The 23212-nt window shown below is 31.7% G+C and overlaps 1 long non-coding RNA gene across 1 annotated transcript; it reads right to left on the bottom strand.

Moving 5' to 3' along the window:
* Positions 1 to 5580: 5580 nt before the first annotated feature.
* On the bottom strand, positions 5581 to 14267 carry LOC147069767 (uncharacterized). The gene is made up of 3 exons (XR_015071182.1): positions 8801 to 14267; positions 8473 to 8591; positions 5581 to 6725 (listed from the first exon to the last, which is right to left on the bottom strand). It is a non-coding gene; the product is annotated as an uncharacterized LOC147069767 (long non-coding RNA).
* Between the last annotated feature and the right edge of the window lie 8945 nt (positions 14268 to 23212).

Consider the following 23212-nt stretch of genomic DNA (forward strand, 5'->3'; position numbering starts at 1 on the left):
AATATCTTTAGAATCATCTTCAAATGTGTTAATCTTGCCGATTTTTTGAATAATAAAATGCCTAATTCTTGTCAAATTTGGGATCACAGAGATTATCAAAATATTTTTTTATCGTGAATATTTTACAAAAATTATCTCGTAATAAATTATACTAATGGTTTTATAAATGCGTTTAAAAATTAATAAATGTAAAAAATCTTAACACCACTGCACAGTTCTGTACCGAAATATGACTATATTCTAAAACATTAGAGCGAGAGGTTTAAAAGAATACTATTTTATGTAACAAAAATACTTCATGCAGTCATTAAATGTTTAAAATAAATATAAAGGATAATAAGGCTTCAAAATTATATAAATAGATTATCTACAACGTATAAGGAGTGTCCAGGATCATGGTTTGAAAATACAATAAAAACTCAATTTTGACCTTCGACGAGCATGTCCCCCCTTAAGTAAGTAGTAAAATTAAATTGACCTCTTCAATGTGATGCGATAAGAATTTTTCGAATATTGTGTGATGACATTATTATATTTGATATAAGAAACAATCAACATAATATTACGTACTTACAAAATCAATCATTAATTAAAACAATAATTAAAATTATATTATCTAATACCTAAAAACACTCGTGAATAACAAATACAATCACGGAATGAGAAAAATATCATAATATTGTTTTTATAATGTTAATCATAGATAAATTTATGTTATATTGTTTTTTACTTACATAGGTTTTACCAATAATTTGTTGCGTCAATATATTAGTTTGATTTAGTAAACAAATAATATATCTTGAATCTATTGATGACATTGGTACTTACGTATTAACGGAATTACAAAAACACCAAGAATCTAAAGAGAGAGCATTTTGAACAAAATATCAATTCAAAAAGTTTTGTTAGATCGTTATAGCCAAGGATAAGCAATAAGGTGTAAAAGAGATGTTCCGCTATACTAAACTTGTTCACTTCATATTCCAGTTTGCTTCAACTTTTAATTATTCTGCTTTTTAATATGGAATAGTTTTATTTAGACCAAGCGTGCGAATGTTTGTTCTTCCCCTACAACAGCAAAATTCTTATGCTCGCTCAACAAAAAGCGTTTAACTCAAGAGAATTTCGTTGTAGTGGGGGAGGAACAAACATTCGTTCGCTTGGTCTAAATGTAGCCTTAAATTGAATATGTTGGATGCGCTCCGTCAACTATTGGCTTTTTTGGAGTAAAATTACAGTATAATTTACAATTATACATTTTTCGCGGAATCATTCGGTTGGCAATACTGATGATTTTGAATAGAAATCCATTGTTGGTGAAACTGATTTGAAGCAGCCAATGTGAACGCTACACATGCTATGTGATGCGTTCCACAAGTGAATGAAAAAATGCACGAATGTACACATAGCTATTGCCTAACCTAACCTAACCTAACTATACAATGATTTATTAATAATATTAATAGTATCAAATGTCAATATTGTTAGGTTAGGTAACAGTATTCTGTCGAAGTACACACAACTCCTCGAAAATTTTACGAGAATAATATGTACTAATTAAATCCATTTACATATTATTTGAACAGCAATGTTATACAAAATTGATGATTAGGCTTGTTTACACCACTTATTAACTTTATAATCAATGTAACATCACCTAACCTAACCTAATAGCGCATGTACTTGTGCATGGATTTGCAGCAATAGTGCGCATTTTAAACTATCGTGACAATAACTGTTTACACGTAAAAGTGCTAACTGCCTCTCCAATCTCATTCTTCAAGAGTAAGCGAGATGCGATGTTGTTATTTTATGGTACTATTTGACAGGTAGTGATAATCGGTTAACCTCAAAATGAGTAGGTACAGTTCGTTTTTTTTGCCGGCATGTTCGATAGGTGCAGATCGAAAAAATCCCTTCTGTTACATGAACATTCAGAAGCTCCTGAACTTTTTTGATTCATGCATGAGAGCTTGCAACTGATAATATATGTTTACCTATACATTTTCTTGTTATGGCCGCGATAATACTTCTGCAGATAATACTGTCAACAGTAAATCCATGCACATGTAAACGGGGTATAACACTGTATAGGTTCCTACTATTAGCTTCAAATGTCAATACTGTTAGGTTATGTAACGTAATTTATACCTATTGTCAAATAATTATACACAATTGCTACAAAGTATTTATACAAATGTAAATTCCGTTAATACGTGACTAGGTACCATGTTATGTAGATTAATAATTAACCTTGTTTACAACACGGCATATTATCTGCCCTACATTTATGTTTATAATCAATCGTACACAAGCTTTTAGTTTTACATATTAATATCAACACAATAATATTTAAGTGCATTATCCATTTATAGATCAAACGAATGTTTCTGCTAAGCTGAGGTATTATCTTTTGTGAAATATGAAATCAACCAAATTATGATTAATTCAAAACTTATATGAGTACTTAACGTTGATTAGTCTTTGTGTTTTCAACAATTAAAATATTTCTTATTTGGATTGGAGGGTTTCACAACAAATAAACAGAATACTAAAGCCTATAAGTCCATCGATAGACGGAAATCGAAGATAGTTTTGTACCATGTGACATACTAAGCTTTTGATTTCTGTTCATGGAAATATAATATGTTCACTAAGTACATTAACATCATAAGTTTATTATGTCATATGGTGCAAAACAGGGAATAGTACAAAATTAATAGGAGCTGGTTTACTCTACCGGGTGTGGTAAAAAGGCTACGGATCTCGAGTGCGTAAAAATATAGGATAAATTTAAACTTCTATTGTTAAAGAATATCTTATTTTCAATAGTTATGTCTGTTATAATAAACTATTTTGTTATTCAACGAATAAGACACAAGATTTCAGAATGCAACATTCTATATTGAATATCCTTAATTTGAAAACATCTCATGCATATACACACTAGAAAAAATCATTTTGTAGAAAAAAATACGTCACCCGACGGGACTTGAACCGTGCCAGTATGTTTTTCCAAATAAACTACGGACATCTTAGTTAATTACGACAATTTAAACTGGTAGTTGTTACATGAAATGCTTGTCGAATTGCGTTATAATGTTGGCTATCGGTTTTAGTATATTAAATTAAGGTAGGTATCAATTAATTCCTTAATCACTAACCGACTAAGATGCCCGTAGTTTAATTGGAAAGGCACGAATCCAGCAGATACAGGTTCAAGTCCCATCGGGTGTCGTATTTTTTTCTACAAAATGATTTTTTCTAGTGTGTATATGCGTGAGAAGTTTTCAAATAATAGATATTCAGTTATGTCTGTATCATAATAATATGCATTATAGTTTGTCACGTAAATGTAATGCACTTTCAATGTTTCGCCGTGGCTTTTTTAACTTCCCAACTGGGTTTTACATTCAATTTATATCTTATTAATATATTATGTAGTACAAAACCACATGTGATTTCCGTCTTTTGATGGCTTATAAATTACTTTATAATGGTTTTGGTTAACGCTCGCTGTTTAAATATTTAACCTTCTGAAGATTTTGTAGTCTGTAGTCTGAAACAGCTTTTCAATAACCATTATAATACGATTCTATAATGTAAACATCAATACAATAATAAATTACCTTAGTTCGGCAGAAATGACACTTGATCACATAGTGAGTTTTGTTTTGAACCGACGATATGTAACCTTGTACCAGAGAATGTCTTTTAGCGCACTGAAGCGAAAATTCAATACAATATAAGAAATATTAGTAATATTCAATTGTCTTTTTATAATGCATATAACATTATGTTACATAGATCGCGTATAACAGAATATACAATAATATATTCTTGTTTATTGAATTTTTGGCGTTAGGTGTTCCGTGTGTTTCATTATGTGTTGGCTGCGAACGATTTGCAGTAAACGCGATCAGTAAACTATTATATTACGATATGAAAAAGATACTCGCATTGTTAGTCTATGCCCTTGGATACGTGTCGTATTGTACCAACCTTAGAATGAATTAATTTTATGTCATTTAAGCGAATCGTTGATTTTTCAATATCTGCTATGTGCACAAAGGTGTTTGGATACGATTTTATAGTTATGTATGCAGTATTATGAACTATAGAGCAGGTTTATACCAGAAATTGTGGGGGGGGGGGGGTGTGTATTGTCCGACAACAAGAAATCGGCGATAACAGAAAGTCACTGTAGTCACACGTAGAAGACTAAACTTTTCAATGACGTACATGTCATGGCGGCAACGCGTACTAGAGGCGTGTTTAAATAATGTATCGGCTCTCCTTTTCTTCTATGCAATAAGCCAAAAGTTTACTAATAATAATTCTAACATCACTCCTGATCGTTGTTTTTATAAAAAGTTTCAAATTACGTAAATTGACAGATCTGTACACCACAGGAGCGTAAAATGAAATTATAAATTTGGGGGCATTCCTCATTTGAAAACGAAAGTTTTGATGAGCTACACTGGAGGGGATTGTCAGTTCACGGCTTTGGACAAAAAGTTCTTGTTCGACAATTATTTCACCAGATCACCATTATGAAGTCCGTAGCCAAGATATATAATGGTAAGGCTATCAATATGGGTTAACTAGATTAACTATAAAATGTCATAACCTACGATAGAACAATTTTTAATTGAATGAATAAAACTAACTAATTATTAATCATGTTTTAAATCAATACAAGGAAATAGAAGATATTGCGCTTTATTGACAGATAGCTAATTTTGTTTTTATTTTGTAAATGTTTTCATTATTCAAATCACATAGAAGGTATGAAACAGGTAACAGAAAATGCACACAGGAGGTTATTGCAAAATCAACGAACGATATTGTACATACACACATTGTTTATTTTACAAGTTATACAACTTTTTTTGCAGTGTAACTAATTTCATAAGTCTGAAAATTTTATCATACATATTATTATTAACGTAGAAACCTAAAATAATTAATGTTGTGAAGAAATGCACCAAAAAAAAAAATATTTGCCTGTACCTAGTAATATAATGAATATTACATGAAAAGGGAGTCAGTTCAAGGGTATTTACAATTTTAATAACTATTACCTATTCATATTTTAATGCATAATGTTAATAATTATTATTTAGGTTTGCTCAGCTTATTTACTCGCAACGGTAAAAACAAAACATATTTTTAAGTTAATATTATTATAATTAAAGTTAAATTAATAACTATATTATAAAATATGCAAATAATACCACACACTAACAAAAAACATGATATGTACACATAATAGGTTTTTCATGAATTCAAATAAGGAATAGTTACTTAACACTTTTTAAAATATTTGTTGCAGTTTTCATAAATAATGAATTTGAATTGAGTCACTTAGTCACCAAACACGCTTTCGGCAATCTTTCAGTAAAATTAGTTTTGAATGTACGTATGTGCTATATCGATAGATCTACCAGTCGATTGAGTTGCAAGCTTTAAATTCCGCTCTGTTTCATCAAAAAATCAAAATGAATGTTGGACTTGAGTCGCCAAATCTGATCTAGGATAAATAACAGACAAAATCCACTCTACACTCTACTCTAACTCTACAAACAACAACATTATCATAAATGAACAAAACAACATAACCTCCAGAGCGGGTTTAGCAACTAAGCGACTCAATTATTCTTTAAGTTAAAGTGAATTAGGTTTTCTGAAATATATTTCAATTTAAAAACCATTGCAGCTTTATTCTAGCATTTATATTTAGCGTTAATTAACGTGAAATTTAGCATATGTAACACAATATTGCCATAGTGAGAATACCAAAGACAATGAATGAGCATAGCCTTCTTTACATAGATAAAAGTGAAGCGAGGAAAAGGTTCACTTTATTAACTGCAAGTTATTGTGGATTGATTTGTAATGAGCATCAAACTATTACTGCCTGTATCTGTCAAAAATCGCAAATTCATTTCAATCAATTTTAGATTCCATAAATTAATAAACGTACCAACATAAACCATCGATATTTTGAACATTTAGATAAACAATCACAAAAATCACATAAAATGGCCATAAACAAAAGTTTAAAGCTGCCATTTTTCAATGTGCGTACAGAATATAAAATGTTATATTGCTGCTAATTAAACCACATTAAAAACGTTAAAGTATTCGCCATCAAGTTAAGTATTGCAATAGACTTTTTCTACTTATAATCCAAACTCTTTGGGGCATATACTTTTTAAGTCCATGCGTAATAGCTAAATTGCGTGTTAACAGTAAACACTATTGCTACAATATGACTGCACTGGCCAAAAGCACCGCAACTTATAAATACATAGCAAAGTCCAATTGGCTGTATAGATTCATTGATTCTAATATACCGGCTGTTTCCAGTGATAACTACTGAATGTTACAATAGAAGAATAATTCAAGCCCATTGGTAATAGATTTACAAACACAATTTTCTGTACACAAACAACGCAAGAAGTTCACGCAATTTTAATATAGTCTTCCTAGCGAATGTTTATAAAATTACAATATGTAATATTTACGATCGCAGACGGATATCATAACTTGATACACATTGCTTAATGGATTAGACAGTTCTGTAATTAAGATGGTACATATTATCGTCGTTGAAACTAGAAAACTCTAAAAATGCTACTTTACAGGAGAGACAAAAAACATTATGGTTTCGTATACAAAATATATTGGTTATGGAGTTAAATCATCCATGATTTGTGTCACTGAGTTTCAAAACCCGCTATAACACTTTTTCATTATGTTGAGAACAAAAACTTTTTGAACTAAAAAGGTTTTTGAATGTTTCAGTAGTGTTATAGCGGGATTTGAAAGACACATTGATTTTGTTTCATAAATTACAATTAATCGTAGCGGCTTTTGAAAGAGGCGATAAAATTTTCATGTAGAGATTTTAATAACGAATCCAACGATATATATATACGAGGGTGGGTCAATAAGTCCTTAGAAAAGCCGACAGGTGGCGCGACTAGTACTGCAAGCGGTTTGTTTTCATGCAGCGGCACTACCGATTCAGTATGCTGCGAAGTTTCAATCAGATTGGTCGGGTTGTTGTGTGTTTCTCGTACATTTAAAAAAAAAAATTGCTTGTGGAAAATGGAAAAATGGAAAATGGAGAAAATTGAGTTTAGAGTTGTTATTTAACATTTTAATATAAAAGGGTTAACAGCAAAGGAAATAAAAAATGAGTTGGATTTAGTTCACGGCATATCTGCTCCTTCACTTGCAACTATTTATAACTGGTTAAATGAATTTAAACGTGGTCGTACATCAACAAAGGATGAACCACACTCAGGACGTCCTGTAGAGATGACTACACCAGAAATGATCAATAAAATCCACGATATGGTGTTAAGTGACCGAAGATTAAAGTTGAGTGAGATAATTGAGGTTACAGGGATCTCAAAAGGTAGCGTCATTTCTATTTTACATGACAAATTGGGCATGAAAAATATTTCTGCAAGATGGGTGCCGCGTTTGCTCACAGTCGACAATAAACGCAGTAGGGTGGTGGCCTCTAAAGCCCTGTTGTCGCTCATGCAACGCAATCCGGATGAATTTTTTCGTCGCTTTGTGACTGTAGATGAAACATGGATACACCACTATACTCCCGAGACGAAAGAACAGTCAAAGCAGTGGATTGCGAAGGCAAACCATGTCCAAAGAAGGCGAAAACCGTAAAATCAGTTGGTAAGGTTATGGCTACTGTATTTTGGGATGCACGTGAAATTATTTTCGTTGACTATTTGGAAAAAGGAAAAACAATAACAGGGGATTATTATGCATCTTTATTGGAGCAGCTAAAAAACAAAATTGAAGAAAAACGGCCTCATTTAAACAAGAAAAAAATCCTCTTTCATCAGGACAATGCCCGTGTTCACACATGTTTACGATCAATGGCTAAAATTGAAGAATTGAAGTTCGAATTGGTCGACCACCCACCGTATTCGCCAGATTTAGCCCCCAGTGACTTTTTCCTTTTCCCAAACTTAAAAAAATGGCTAAGTGGACAACGTTTTTTTTCAAATGAAGAAGTCATCGATCGGACAAATGCTTATTTTGAGGACCTTCCGAAAACTTATTTTTCTGACGGTTTAAAAAAAATTGAGAAACGTCTAACCAAGTGTATTGAGCTCCAAGGAAATTATGTTGAGAAATAAAAAAAAAATACAAAAATAAAACCTGTTTTAATGCTTTTTTCTAAGGAATTATTGACCCACCCTCGTATCTTAATTATTTCAAAAAAGTGTTATGGGTTTAGTGGGATTAGTGGATTTTGAAACTCAGCGACACATTTAACAATGTTACAAGTTTTTTGGAATGATATCATTTGCAAGACAGGTAGATATTAACAACGGCCACCGTTTCAATTTTCGATTAAAACGGAGTTACACATTTTTCTAGTTTCAACGACGATATTGTGTTCATCCATTATACATGGATATTTGATACGGGCATGGAAAACATTGCAGCAAATCCCGGGGAATGGTTGGTATAGTGAACCACGCGGACCACAAGCGTACTTCACATTCCTCACAGCTCTACTTCCGGTTAATCGTATACATTTTTCTCTGCCAGGTCCCCGCATCAAATACACATGTCCAAACTGTCCCTGCAATAAAAACCTAGCCTGTGATTTGTCACAATGTCTAGTGGTACTATTGATTATTCGGTACAAGTCGGTTTACGGGAAGCCAGGCGGGAACCGTGCCAATTTTCATAGCCGATTTTACAAAATTCATGAATTCAACAATGAAAACCTAACTTAACCTAACCGAACCTAACAAATAATCCAGTATATCGGCTATTTTCAATATTTGTTTGCTGTTGACTTCCTCTAAGCCGACAAGAACCAATTATTCTATTACCATAAATTATGCGAAAGATAGAAATATGAAAATATTAAATTTTTAACATTGGCTGGGAAGACTTTACATATTGATTGTTAATTCCTGTTGCAGAAATGTACAATATATTTAGGTACTGTGATGGCAAACGGTTATAACTGCTGTTTTCACAAATTTTACAGGAGAGCAAAAACAAAGATTTGAACTCAGTCTGACAAGTTAGTTTATGAGGAACCTATTTTCAAGTATTTTATATCAAAATAAGCGGAATTAGCATCCCAAAACAAACTTTTAATTTATTTTTTAAGATTGCAGTTTTATCGTTATCTTGCATTTTAAGCAGATAATAAATCTTTTTGTCATATCAATTTTTTTCACATTTGGTCAGATGCAGATATATTTTAACGTTACTTTGTGACCAATAAAGTTGCAGCTATAATATTTTCACACATCAAATAATGTACAATTTGGAACATATTATAGAAGAAAACCTAAAAAGTGAAAAAATTGCACTACTTATAACCGTCTGCCATCACAGTAGGTACTGATTTTATCTCATGAAGGCTTGGAATGGATCTACTAGTAGTAAAATTCAAATGAGAAAATTGTCTGCAAACGCTACCTGCGGAGTGGGAACGCGCCTTCATAAGATAAATACACTATACCTACTAGCAGCCAAGTTTAGTGTAGTACCCTGCGACTTTAGTTTAATAAATAAAGCATACAAGCATATTTTCTATTCTTCTTTTTGACTTAATATTGTAGGCTCTGCTTAGCAGTCAGAAAGATATCCTCAGACAGACATTCATCTTTTATATGCTGGGTGCAGGAGGGTTTTATAAAGAATAAGTAGTTTTCTTGGAGAATTATTACAAAATGACGTTTGTAACCTTTTAAATGAACCCACGAAGAAGTGGACAACTGGAAATGTTGGGTTACGTATTATTTATATAATTTTAGTTGCGGTGTATTACAAAAATATTTGACTGGTTATAACTTAATGTTATTTTGGTCGTCGGAGTATCGAGAAACAATAAAAATAAATACAATCACGTTTTGCTATTATTATGTTGTAAAATGGAAACGTTTGACATTAAATTTTGAGTGTTGTAATTTGGAAATTATATGGAAAGCTTTTTATGACATTTTGATAGATAAAAAATGAAAATAACAGGGTATTTTACATGAGTTTAATAAAATATGACTATTAGAAAAGGCCTGCCTGTATTTTGTCGAACTAATCCATTATTTCGCATATTATTATTAAAAGCACCATTATAGAATAACAAAAGGATAATATAATGACAATCCTACAGAGAAGAAACCAGAACTATACAAATTTATGGTACCAATCAAACTAATTGTTTCCTTTGTAACAAACTAGTAACAGGACCACAAAATTTCACTAAAAATACACAATAATAATATGTACCCATTCTCTCCTTTTGTTATTCTGTATGCACCACTATGGAAAGTTGTTGATAATGAGCTTATTAAAACCACTATATATATTACAATATATTATAATATTAAAGATTGAATGTTTACCTCATGATAATTATTATTGTTAACCAATGTTTTACATTAGCTTTTTTAAGGTTATCAGTAGCGGCAGTCGACAGCCAGCGGTTTTTGATCCAATTTAAGGTGCCAATAAGCGATGCGTTGATTCGTACGAATTATAACCTGACGTAACCTAACCTGCCATCGTACAGCAGAAATCAGTTGTTGCGTTGGGTTTTTAATATAAAGCGCTTACTTTCATAAGCGGCTACAACGGTTTTATGCAATTTTGAGATAAATTGAAATAACGTAATATATCTTTTACTATCGTTTTAGCCAATTTTGAAACTAAGCTAGATTTTTAATAATGAATATTGACGTATTTAGCTGAGTTTTGAAATTAAAACTCAGACCATACTGTGGTAGACAAATATATTTGTCAAAATAATATAATATATTCAACTCAAAATACTCGAAAAACCGTTTTAGCCTCATATGAAAGTAAGTGCTTTATTTATATTGTAGGTTCTAAACTTATTGACTTGGTGAAATAATTCACACTGGGTTTAGCGAATAGCTTTTAATCATATCTATGTTTGAGACTTTCATGGTTGTTTGTTAAGTTAAAAGATTTTTGGGTTTTCACCGCGTGTTCTTCCTCGTTCTTTCCTCGACGTTTAATTAAGAACGGCCTCTGCAACGAGCCCGAAACGTCAGGGAAAGAAGGAGGAAGAACACGTGATGAAACCCATTAATATCGATGCACATTTTGGAAGTATTATGAAATTCCTTTAACGGACAGCTGCTTTGCTCTGTCATTATTATAGAGAATTTTAAGTGACAGATTACATCCATGGTGGTTTGTCGTTTACGTTTCGTAAGCTCAATTTCATTAATAATAATACAGTGAGACAGTGCTTAAATAAAAGCATTGTGCAATATAAATATAGTTTACAAGCTGTAGGTACAACATTTATTGTATTCACACACAAAAATTTTATGTTACACAAAATGATTTTTTTCACGATATTGATATGATGAATGCTATACAGATAGATAGTAATTGATTTGCCAATACGCAGAAAATACTCACCGTATCGTACGAGTCAACACACCGTCTGGAACCGGCCTTATAAAAACACATTTTTATAATTAATTAATTGCGATTCTTAGGAGTTGTGTTTATCGCTAGTTAAATCACAAATTAAATAGGTTACCTTTGTATTTACAGTCAAAGAAATACACAGGTAACCTATTTAATTATGAAATTAACAAATATTTAAGTATCATGCAACCAATTTATAAAATGTATTGTTCCTGTAATGGTATATCATTGTTTGATGTTATGTAACGCTACAACTTGGAAACTTTCGATACAATAGTTTGTAAGCAAGTCCAGATGTCCAGATGGAGCCATCTGTTGTTTTTCTATAAAACTTACTCAAGCAAGTTCCAGTTTGATGTGAGTGCCATTTTTGTATGCAAAAAAATTGGGGTACTTACCTGCTTTCCCATATGAAAGTTTGTATAAAAATTAGTGAAGTTAAATTGAATTTTCTATCAATAAAATTCTTTTTTTTTCCTCTACAATGTAATATTTGAAGAGTCCCACAAGTCAGATAGTAACTATCCTGTCAAAATTAGTTACATGTAAATTATACTTAAAACATTTCACCGTGGCACAGTTCTCCGTGAGCTTTCTTATCGGAGAGAGATGACCGTATACTATACGGTCTACAATTTTATTAGATTAAATATGAACATTAATTCAATTTTCATAACAGATTTTGGCAAAATTCATGAATTCAAGAATGATAACCTAATCTAACCTAACCTAACAAATAATTCAGTATATCGGCAATTTGTTTACTGCTGGCTTCCTGTAAAGTGTAAACCAACAAGAACCGTTTTATTTAGACATGAATTTTATGTCAGTACTATACGACCCAAAGAGGTTGGACGGTCTTTAATATACGGCCATATATTTCCGATACAACATTTCACGGTGAAGTGTGTTACTGCATGCGTACATGTTTCCGGACACGAAAAAATGACCTTGTGAATAAGTAAATCAGAATGATGTTCATATTTGTGGAGTTTACCAACGTAACCATGCTTTACGCGCTTGCAAAATTATTTCAAATGTCATAACAGAAATAAACTAAATTAAGTTTTCAGTTTGACCCGTGAACAAATTTAACTTTGCTTTTGTGGTGTTACAATTAATATCGAATGATATTAACAAAATGTATATTCTCAAGCTAAACTGTCTACCCATAATTTTATTAGTAACTTATAATTCGAATTATATCCGTGCACATAATATTGTAACTTGTCTCTTAACGTAGACACAACGGTGATTTCAAAATGATGACATCACTTCAATACGATTTGACAAGTAGATATTAGACATAGTATTATAATACATGTAAACACATTCAAATTTTTTATATTCCATATACAAATATATTATAACCATGAATAAATAACAATTGAATGCGTTTTGTCTATTAATTGGAGTCTACATGAAACATGATTGTTAAAGGTCCTTTTAAACGTCAGTTGTGTTGTCCGTTCAGTCGAGGTGTCCATTTTGGTCTGTTTAATTTTGAAACGGCAGTGTATTTAGACTATCAGTTGTCCGTTCAGTTGAGGTTTCAGTTGCCAGATCTATTCGAAATCGCTGGTGTATATTTACATATTTTTTATCCACTAAAAATGAATATTATTTTTATAATTACTTTCTAAACATATTGGTTGGTACAATGCAGTACCTATATTTAAATAAATTATAATATTTCAATTAAAATTAGAAAAGTAGTATGAAAAATATGGCAACATAGTAATTTACATATCAATTTAACTGGCAACTCTAAAAACGGTTACGATAACTTTACTGATAGAAAATCCATCCTGTCTCGTCTCCATTTTGGTTTCAGTCGGCCACTTCAGTTTTGCATTTACACGTCAGTTTATCTGACAGCTCAAAGGAAACAGAGACTGATTGGATAGCAAAACTGATCGTTTAAAAGCATGTTAATATTTTGTATTCAAATATATTACAACCATAAGTAAATAACAACTGAATGCGTTTTGTCTATTGGAATCTACATGTAACATTGGGTAGATTTACCGTGATTCTATTTTTAAGCTATATATTTTAGAAGTCCAGTTATATATTATTATAATTAAATTTGATAGTACCTATGTAAATCAATGCATCGAATAATGAACAGCTTATTAAAATATTACTCTAAACCCAATAAAACAGGACATAGCCATTGACAAAGTGAATTTATTCAATTCAAATATCCTAAATAAATTCTATACAAGTGCTATTGGCTACTAACTGTAAATTGAATGTCATTAGTCTATTATGTACGTACCTACTTGGAATCAAATCGTATTGAATTGGAGAAATCGTTTTGAAAAGATCATTGTATATTATGGTTAACGAAATCAAAATATTGTAACATAACCGTCATATTATGTTATGAATTATTTTTGTAACACTGTATAAAATAAAATTAATCTCTTAATATTTAGTTGGCAAGCCCTAAAAGGATTACTCAGTGTATAATGCTTGAAATATTCTTTACTTACCTGTATCATTGTGACAAAATTAACGTAGATATTATTATTTTTGTCGTTAAATCTTTTGTAACGTATTAGGTTATTTGTAACGTAACAACCTTTGATAATCAGATTACTGTAACATTGTTTTAATTATGATGCTCTCTGTTCTTTTTTTTCTTTTACTCACTTATTTGAGATTATAGCCAAAAATTATATAATAGGTATATTATCTGTTAAGTTTTATGATGGTACATGTTAAATAACCCAACCCAATATGAAGACGCTATTGTGTAGTCATTGCGCCATGTAGTTATTCTCAACCCAAAAATTATATAATAGGTATATTATCTGTTAAGTTTTATGATGGTACATGTTAAATAACCCAACCCAATATGAAGACGCTATTGTGTAGTCATTGCGCCATGTAGTTATTCTCAACCCAAAATTTAACACAACATAGCGTAAACACGGAATAAGCACTCACATAAATAATATGTTATGTTAAGTTTTGTTTTGTTTTCAGATATCAAATGAGATTATATATTATCATAATATTTCAGACATTGTAAAGTGACAGATGTTTTGATGATTAGCGCTATTTATACGATTCACTTTAGTGTGCATGCGAGAGATTGAATCAGTAATGTATATTTTTTACTACAATTTAAATGTGTTGGGCTATTTAACAAGTATCTAAATGATTATTAATTTATATATTATATTATAATTAACCATATTGTCAAAATACTGAAAATGAGAATTATTTATTACTAGACTATACTAGACGCTCATGCTTTACGACAAGCTTACCTGCGCAAACTGGTTTGTATCGGGAAGCCTGTGTGTATGGACGAGAAAACTGAAGCTCGTGCATACCGAAAAGTGCTGTAAATGTGATACCGCCAGGCAAGTCACTATACCGCGCAGGCAAGTCGTTGCCGTCTAGCCGGCGCATAAAGGAAAATTCTAAATGTCAATAATTATGTTTTATATTTTCCTTTTTTGTTTTTACTTCTGATACAATTTTGTGAAGTATAAAACATTACAAATGATTTAGCTTTTTTAAATTTCAACTTTAATTTAAACTATTTAAACTACTTAATGTTAAACGCATAGAGAAGGAATATATTTTAGTACATAATGGTTTCAATCATGCAATAGATACATAGGTACATAAATCCTTATAAAACAATAATATTTAAACACCAGTAATGTTAAAATACATAACAAAATCATGTGTTTCACTTAAACACACAATATTATAATTTACATAAATTCTCATTATATTTCACATGTGTTTCTCTTGAAAGATGAAACTAAGGCCAAATATACTTATGCTACTTACACACTAAATGGTTCATTACAATATATATTTCCTGATATCATATTACGTTTAATTGATGATGAATGGTTTGGCGGTGATGGAGTGGTGATTGGCTGATTTCAGCCACGTTTTGGCATAGATTTTGGCGTAGTTAGGTACAAAATATCAGCTTGCAACATGTGTTTGTATGGTAGATACTGGGAATCGGATTAGTTTGTGTGGCAAACGATTGCGTGATGCGATACTCCATCTGGTTATTTAACATAATCTAAAGAATTGTCACATTGTATGTATGTATAGAAAGAGCATTTTTTACAATTTTATCATGAATCATTATTGCACTACATAATTCAATATATTTAGGAAATGCACTCCACTAAAATTGACTGTTATTTTTATGTAAATATTATTATTATAGTGAAAAAATGAAAACAAAATCTGTTAAAATAATTGTTAGAATGAGCTTTTGTACTCAAATTTTGCTAAAAAAAGATTAGTTTAAACTATAAAATATAACATAAATTATATCAGGTTATGAAAGTGTGTTGAGGGAAATATCTAGACGGAGAATTTTTATGGATTAAATAATAAAATTATTTAAAATTGTATAATTTTATTGAATATTGTTTCAATAAGTATGTACTAATTAAATTGGCCATTACATTTTTGTTATTGGGGACATTTAAATTACATAAAACATTGTAAACATTACAAATCAACAGAATTGCTTAATATAAAACACTGAGAATTTAGATTTTGCCATACAAATATAGGTACTTATGATACCTACATAACCTAACCTAACTTTATACAATTGACATTACAAAAATAATGTAATAGCACACGTGCATGGATTTACTGTCAGCAATATTGCTTATTTTAAACTATCGTGACAATAATGGTTTACACGTAAAAGTGTGTCTCTCCAATCTCATTCTTCAAGAGTAAGCGAGGTGCGATGTTGTCATTTTTGATAGGTACTATTTGACAGGACGTATTGAAAATCGGTTAACGTCAAAATGAGTAGTTCATTTTTTTACCGACAGGTTCGCAATTATCGTTCTAATGCGCAGGCACAGATCTTACGTGTGCGTTAAAATTCAGAACTTTCCAAACTTGTTTAATTCATGCACGCAATCTTGCCTTGGATAATACATGTTTCCCCATACATTTTCTTACTGTGCACAGTAAATCTATGCACGTGTAAACAGGGTATAAACCTTTGTTTCACCTGCCAACAATGAATTGTAAATAATATGAGATTATTTAAAATTCTAATACCAATAATCAATGACATTAATATGGGTGAAGCATCTGGAAAAAAAATGACACTCACTTTTTTGTCGGGTCTGCCGAATGGCATAATCTGTTCTAAAGCCATTACAATAAAGGTGATATTGCTAAAAATTCCCAATGCCTTTTGTCGGTCTGCCGAATAGTTCGGTTCGAATGGGTTCGCTCAAATGAACATTGACACTAGGAACACTGTTCTAACGCCATTACAATAAAGGTGATATTGCTATAAATTCCCGATGCGTGATATCCCATAATGGAAATTGCGTGACGTCTACCTATACATGTGCGAATGTCGCTATGCACGAATTTACTTGCTAGCTACTGTATTGAGTGCGTTATCCATTAATAAATGTCATTGCCAATAATAATTGAACGTAGGTTTCACAAATTATAATGCCTGCTTCGATTGTTGACAGAATGACAAAGAAAACAGATAATTAATGTGGACATGTTTTGTTTCTGACATTAAAAACAAAACAAGGTTAAGTTAGGTTTTACTTTTGATATACTAGAGTATTTCAAACTGTCCAGTGTTTTATATTAGGTACCGACTTATTCGAATGCTCTATTGATGTCCTGTAATAAAATATTTATTATGTTTAATTTATCATTTAGATTTTAGTACATAATCGATTGATCATGTAATTTTCAATCATATCATATTATTTCTAATAATTTAATTTTAATTTATATTATTCGTATGTATTTCTTTTCACGGTTATTGTTAATGCCTTGTTAGTATTTTGTAGTATTTTTGTACAATATGAAAAAATAAATTACAAAAATTATTTTTTGTCTTTCATTACCATCCCCTACCAGTAGCGAAGGGTGGAAGAAGGTTGTTAAGATCCACCATAATAGTGAACATTAAACTTTGTTAGTCATACTTATTTGTCTATATTGAACTCTAACGACTACAATTTACAGATGGTATTGGTTAGTTTTTTAAAAATCAATTCAACCATGCCTAAACCAAACCATTATAGTTTTGGTATATTTTGGGCGATAGAACAAAATTATGCACACTTTTTCATTCATAAGTACTTATTTGTTTTCATTGGATTAAGAATACATAATATTACACAAATATTGTTGGTTATTTTTTTTAAATTCATTAAGCCCTGCCTAACCAAACCATAATAAATAAAAAATATTATTCTATTTATAAAATATTCAAAGTTATGTATAATTTAATTGCATAATTTTAAATATTTTATAGAAAGTCGAGTATTTTTTGACTAAGCGCGGCCATTGTGGGAGACGGCTAGCTTATTGTAACAATTATAATACCTCAATACATAAATATGATAATCTACCCTCGATAGCCGCCGATAGCAGCATTGTGTATAGAATAGAAGCGCATAATATGTTTGTGGTTATAGCACATTTTAAAAGTGTTCTTTCATTTACCCGTTTCTTAACGCCTGGTAAACCATGATTTTAAAGTACTCATACTTTACGTAAGGAATGTATTTCAGGCAGTCATACAATTTCTTCATTCCAAATCCCATAGGATAACATACCCACAGCCAGGGGGTTGGAGCGGACCCTTTTTTTGAGTTGCTTCGCTCCGGGACCTAATACTTGCTCCAGCTCCGCTCCGCTCCGGGTGAAAAGGTTGAATAGGTATTATATGTATACACAATATCTTAAAAAATTAAAAAAATAAATAGTTTTTGAAATAAGGTTTATTATTCGTCATTTTCATTATTAATTCTATTAAACAAAATTTCCGTCAGCTAATCATCATTCATTATCTGCCTCTTCTGTCAAAAAAGTTAGGTTATTTATCACTCGGCAGTGTTGCCGTATTTCAAATAATTCTAGTATTGCAAAATCTCAAAATTATAACATTTTCAATAGATTTTCGGATGAAAATTTAATAACAAAAAAAAAACATCCGGAGCCAGTGACAGTTGTTTTATCATCCTCTCATGACTCCAATATCTAATAAATATGTTGTATGGAGACATTACTAACTTTAATTAAATTTAGATATAAAAAGAAAATAAATATGGTAATTATCTTGCCCAAATCATCAGAGTCTGAGGTCCTATTTCGTTGATATTTCTAACACATTTGGTTTGTACCATTTAGCAATATACATATTTATTATTTTCACACCATTTTTACTATGCCATTATTGTACAACATGAAAAAAAAATTTTAGCTATTTCTATATAAGTATATCAAATGATTCTCCTCGGTTTGCCGCCCTTCGAGTAACTGCCGCCCTCAAGCGATGCTCAATCTGCCTACCCCTACGGGACGTCACTGTCCAGAGTAGTGGAGCACTACAAATTTTCGGTGCTCCAGCTTCGCTCCTGCTCCAGGTAAAACCACATTACTCCACTGCTCCGTGCTACTGCTCCGAGCTCCGCTCCAACGCTCTGCCCACAACACATTAGAAACTATGTACTGTTCGGTTATCAGGAATACAGTGAAAAACACATTTTGAAAATAGCCGATAAACTGGATTATTTGTTAGGTTAACCTAACCAAACTTAACCTAACCTAAACTAACTCAAACTAACAAATAATCCAGTATATTGGGTATTTTCAAAATGTGTTTTCCGCTGTATTCCTGATAACCGAACAGTACCGAAACTATTTATAACTTCAATCACACATTATAATATTATTATCATAGGTATACAGTTTCTTGTGTCTCCTGTAAAATTTGTAATGTCACTATTTGTCGAGCAATTTATCATTGTCTTTCCATTTTTATCATTTTCCATTTTGTAAAATCAATAAGTCTAGTTGCCTTGTTTGCTCATTAAACATCCATTTGGAAGCAGTATCAGCTGTCATCTGTGTGTCGTCATTAGCTCTTTCAAATGTTTGAACTGCAAAATCAATAATCAACAATCGAGTCGCCTGCGGTGTGACCTTGTCAAAGCCGCCAGCGCAAAAGGGTTCTAAAGGCCGTTAATTAATAATACAACAGACCCTGCAGAATGAATATGTCACAGGGTTGTAAATAATTTTTTAGTCATGAAAAATAATATAATAATAATTGCCTTTATTTTATGATTACAGAGATGTCATAAATAATTGCTTTGAAAATTCAAAAATGATTGACGGAGTTGAATTATTTTTGACATTTAATTAATATTTAATTATTGTCTTAGATGTTATTAATGACCCAAAACATGCATTAAATTTGTTGTTTATAATATTAAAACTAAAAAATAAACAGCATTCAAGTGACTAGCTACATCTTCAAGTTACTTGTACTGTGAAATACTCATTATTCTTCCATGTTTATTAATATTTAAGAGGCAAGCTAATAATATAAGTAAGTAAAAATTGAGCCCATATCCGGAAAACGAGCGTTATCCTGAAAGCGTTCAGAGATATTGGCAGTTAAACATTTCAGTTACGGATAAACAGCGTGCAACGCGTGGCTAGTTTTGACTCTCTACTGCCACCTCGTTAGAATATCAAAGTAATATTTGGTGTGAGTGCATGCATAGGTGTATGCCGCGTAATTTAAACCGATTACCAAAAAACAGTGTTGTCACGATAACGCTCGTTTTCCGGATATAGGTTCAATTGTAAAACAATGAGATTAGTTATTAATAATGCAGCCTTTGTAGTCCAGTGCATAAAAATAATCAAAACAAAGTTAAAAACTGACAAACAGTCTATATGGAGAGAAAGAAGACTCCGCAAACTTTTTAAATGCAATAAAATTGGCCTTGTGGCAACCTGATTGGATGGGTCCAATAGCTGTTTGGACCAATTTGAACATCTCTTCCCTCTCCATGCACATTTCAGGACATTCCTAGAGGAAGTGGTTTGCAGCATCCTGTATTTCTCCGTAACTGTAGTCAAGTAACAAATCCAAACTCATAGAGTTTTGCAGCAAATCACCATTGAACATTAAGGAAAAGGAAATATTTGTGCCTGTACTTGACCCATGATGGCCGCGCGGCTTAAGCGTCGGCCTATAACGTCGTGGGTCCCAGGTTCGAATCCTGGGTCTGGGGAGTACACATATTATTTTTCAATTTGTGTATGAGTCAGAGTATGGACCTAATTAGGTTGAGCAAATGACTAACATCCATTTCTCGTAAAAACAAAACCTGTTAATACAAACCTCTACTCTGTGGAGGGGCTCATATGATCTTATTAGGATCGGACATGGTCAGAATTAGGTCCTTGTTTGATGCATACCACTTTAGCCACGAGATCATAAGATGTATTAAGACGTATATACTCAGTCAGAATCAAATGTTACCAGCTGAAACTCTTGCATTACAGATTACAGTAACAAGTCATGACACCTTACCGAGATTCAGAGCAACCATAGCAAATATAACTGTCCGCGTCTAATTTTTCGAGTTTCCTTATTTCAACCTACACCAACAGGCAATTTTCATCACTCAAATCATTCGTCAATGTATGCATGTCACCAGGGGTGGCTCTACCTTAAGGGTTTGTAGGGACCATTCCCACATCATCATCATGTCAAAAATACACGTCCAATATTACATGATTAAATTAACTATTTAATTTATTTTATCCGTCGAAACCCATCGCAATTTTAAATAGATATTAATTTATTATTATTATACAAATTAATAAAGCAATGATTGTAAATTATAAAATAACATAATGATGATTACGCGGTATTAAAGTAAGTACCTAATTAAATTAAATACGCCCTATTTTACGGTGACACCTATGTATAAATTAAGAAAGCTATGACGTCTATTTTTCGCTTATTTTTCGCTTATATCCCGTCGCTGCGGTACTAATCTCATTCTCCAAACTATGAGAATGCATTAGCTTTAGTATACGTATACTGGGGAACAAATCAAATAACCCCTAGTTGAGTAAAAACGCTTGCTGTATGTCGTTATTCAAAACTGACAATGGTAAGTCTATAATAATTATTATTATAATTGTTAATATTTTTAAGTACGCTTTTTAGATGTGATTAAGTAACGACTCAGATAATCATAATTATTTATTCTGAAAAATTATTCATTTCCTCATTAATGAAATCATATTATTATAAGCGGCTTGGTACATAATGTATAATATGAGAAAGTAGGTACTAGGTATGTATATATATTTAATAATTAATCGCTAAACCCCACCACCTAGAAAGTCGTCGAGCCATCACTGCATGTCACTGTAAGATAACAATCAATATTCTAATGAATTTAATGAAAAACTCTCATATTAGATGATATTATTAACAGAAACTCTAATCAAAATGTAATTACTTCAATGAATAATACATGGGTTAATTTGCATGCTCCACCCTATTGACAGTGAACACAAGAGAAGTAATATGAGAACAAACACATATGATTTTAATAGATCATTATTTTCTATTGACATTTAAAATAATAATGAGGGGTAACTCACAAAACCATTGTCTGCATTTGAGATACTTACAACAAAATTTAATGATACTTTGGAAAATACTCAATACTAATAATAATATTAATGCTTAATACATAATAATTCATAGTAACATTAATTAAAATAATTATTAGTCTAATAGAGCCTGTACACGTGCATGGATTTACTTACACCAGTAGTGTGTATTTTAAACTATCGCAATAATAACTGTTTACACGTAAAAGTTCTGACTGTCTCTCCAAACACATTCTTCAAGTATAAGCGAGACACGATGTTGTCATCGAATGGTGCTTTTTTGATAGATTCAGACAGGTTCGGACAAGTTCGTAGATAATCGGTAGACATCAAAATATTCTGTGCGGTGTAGTTCATATTTCTTTCGGCAGGTTCGCCACTATCGTCTTACTGCGCATGCGCACCGCCATGGAAGTACTAATGATTTTGATTCATGCATGCAATCTTGCAACTTGCACAGTAATACGTGTTTACACGTGCATTTTCTTGTTACGGCTGCGATAATACGTACTGTCAGCAGTAAATCCATGCACACGTGTAAACGGGGTAAAAGCTATTCAAACATAAAAAGCCAGCGATACGTTGACAATTCAAAGTATTAATTTTTTAAAGATGCGTATCATCAGTTCACCTTTGCTTTAATTTATTTCATCATCATCCCAACCTCTCTCGATCCATAATCGGATAAAGGCATTACCTTGCTGCAGTGGCGAAGGGTGGATGTAGGCTGTGGAGATTTGATACAAATAGTAGACTCAGTACAAATTTATAAGACGGTTTTGTGTAGCTTTTTGTGCTCAAAAATAAGTTTAAACTAAAAGATTTATTTACAATAAAATTTAATTAAAATAACTGATAATACTGACTATTTATATCGGCCAATGGGTAGCCATATAAAGCAAATTCTATTGGATAACAAATATTATGTTGGTGTTATTGACCGTCTTAAATATTAAATTCACCTCTACCATATAGGGACAAATAGTGCATTTTGTTAAAAATGTGCCAATTTTAAGTCGCTCAATTGGGGCAGCCGCTTAATTGTACCTAACCAATTAAGCGGAATTGACTCTATTAAGGGGCCATCCACATAATATTAAGTCATGCTCTAGGTGGGGGATCTGATATTATGTGATGACTTATTTTGTCACCATGAGGGAGGGGAGGTTCAGAGAAAATGTGTTGTCACAAAGTAAATAAAAAATTTAGAGGATTCAAGGATAAATATTTAAAAAAAAAACTTTTTCAA

This window comes from Rhyacophila brunnea, unplaced genomic scaffold (genome assembly GCF_057557595.1).
Source record: "Rhyacophila brunnea isolate RB1 unplaced genomic scaffold, BYU_Rbru_1.0 scaffold_23, whole genome shotgun sequence".
NCBI classification, from domain to species: Eukaryota; Metazoa; Arthropoda; class Insecta; order Trichoptera; family Rhyacophilidae; genus Rhyacophila; species Rhyacophila brunnea.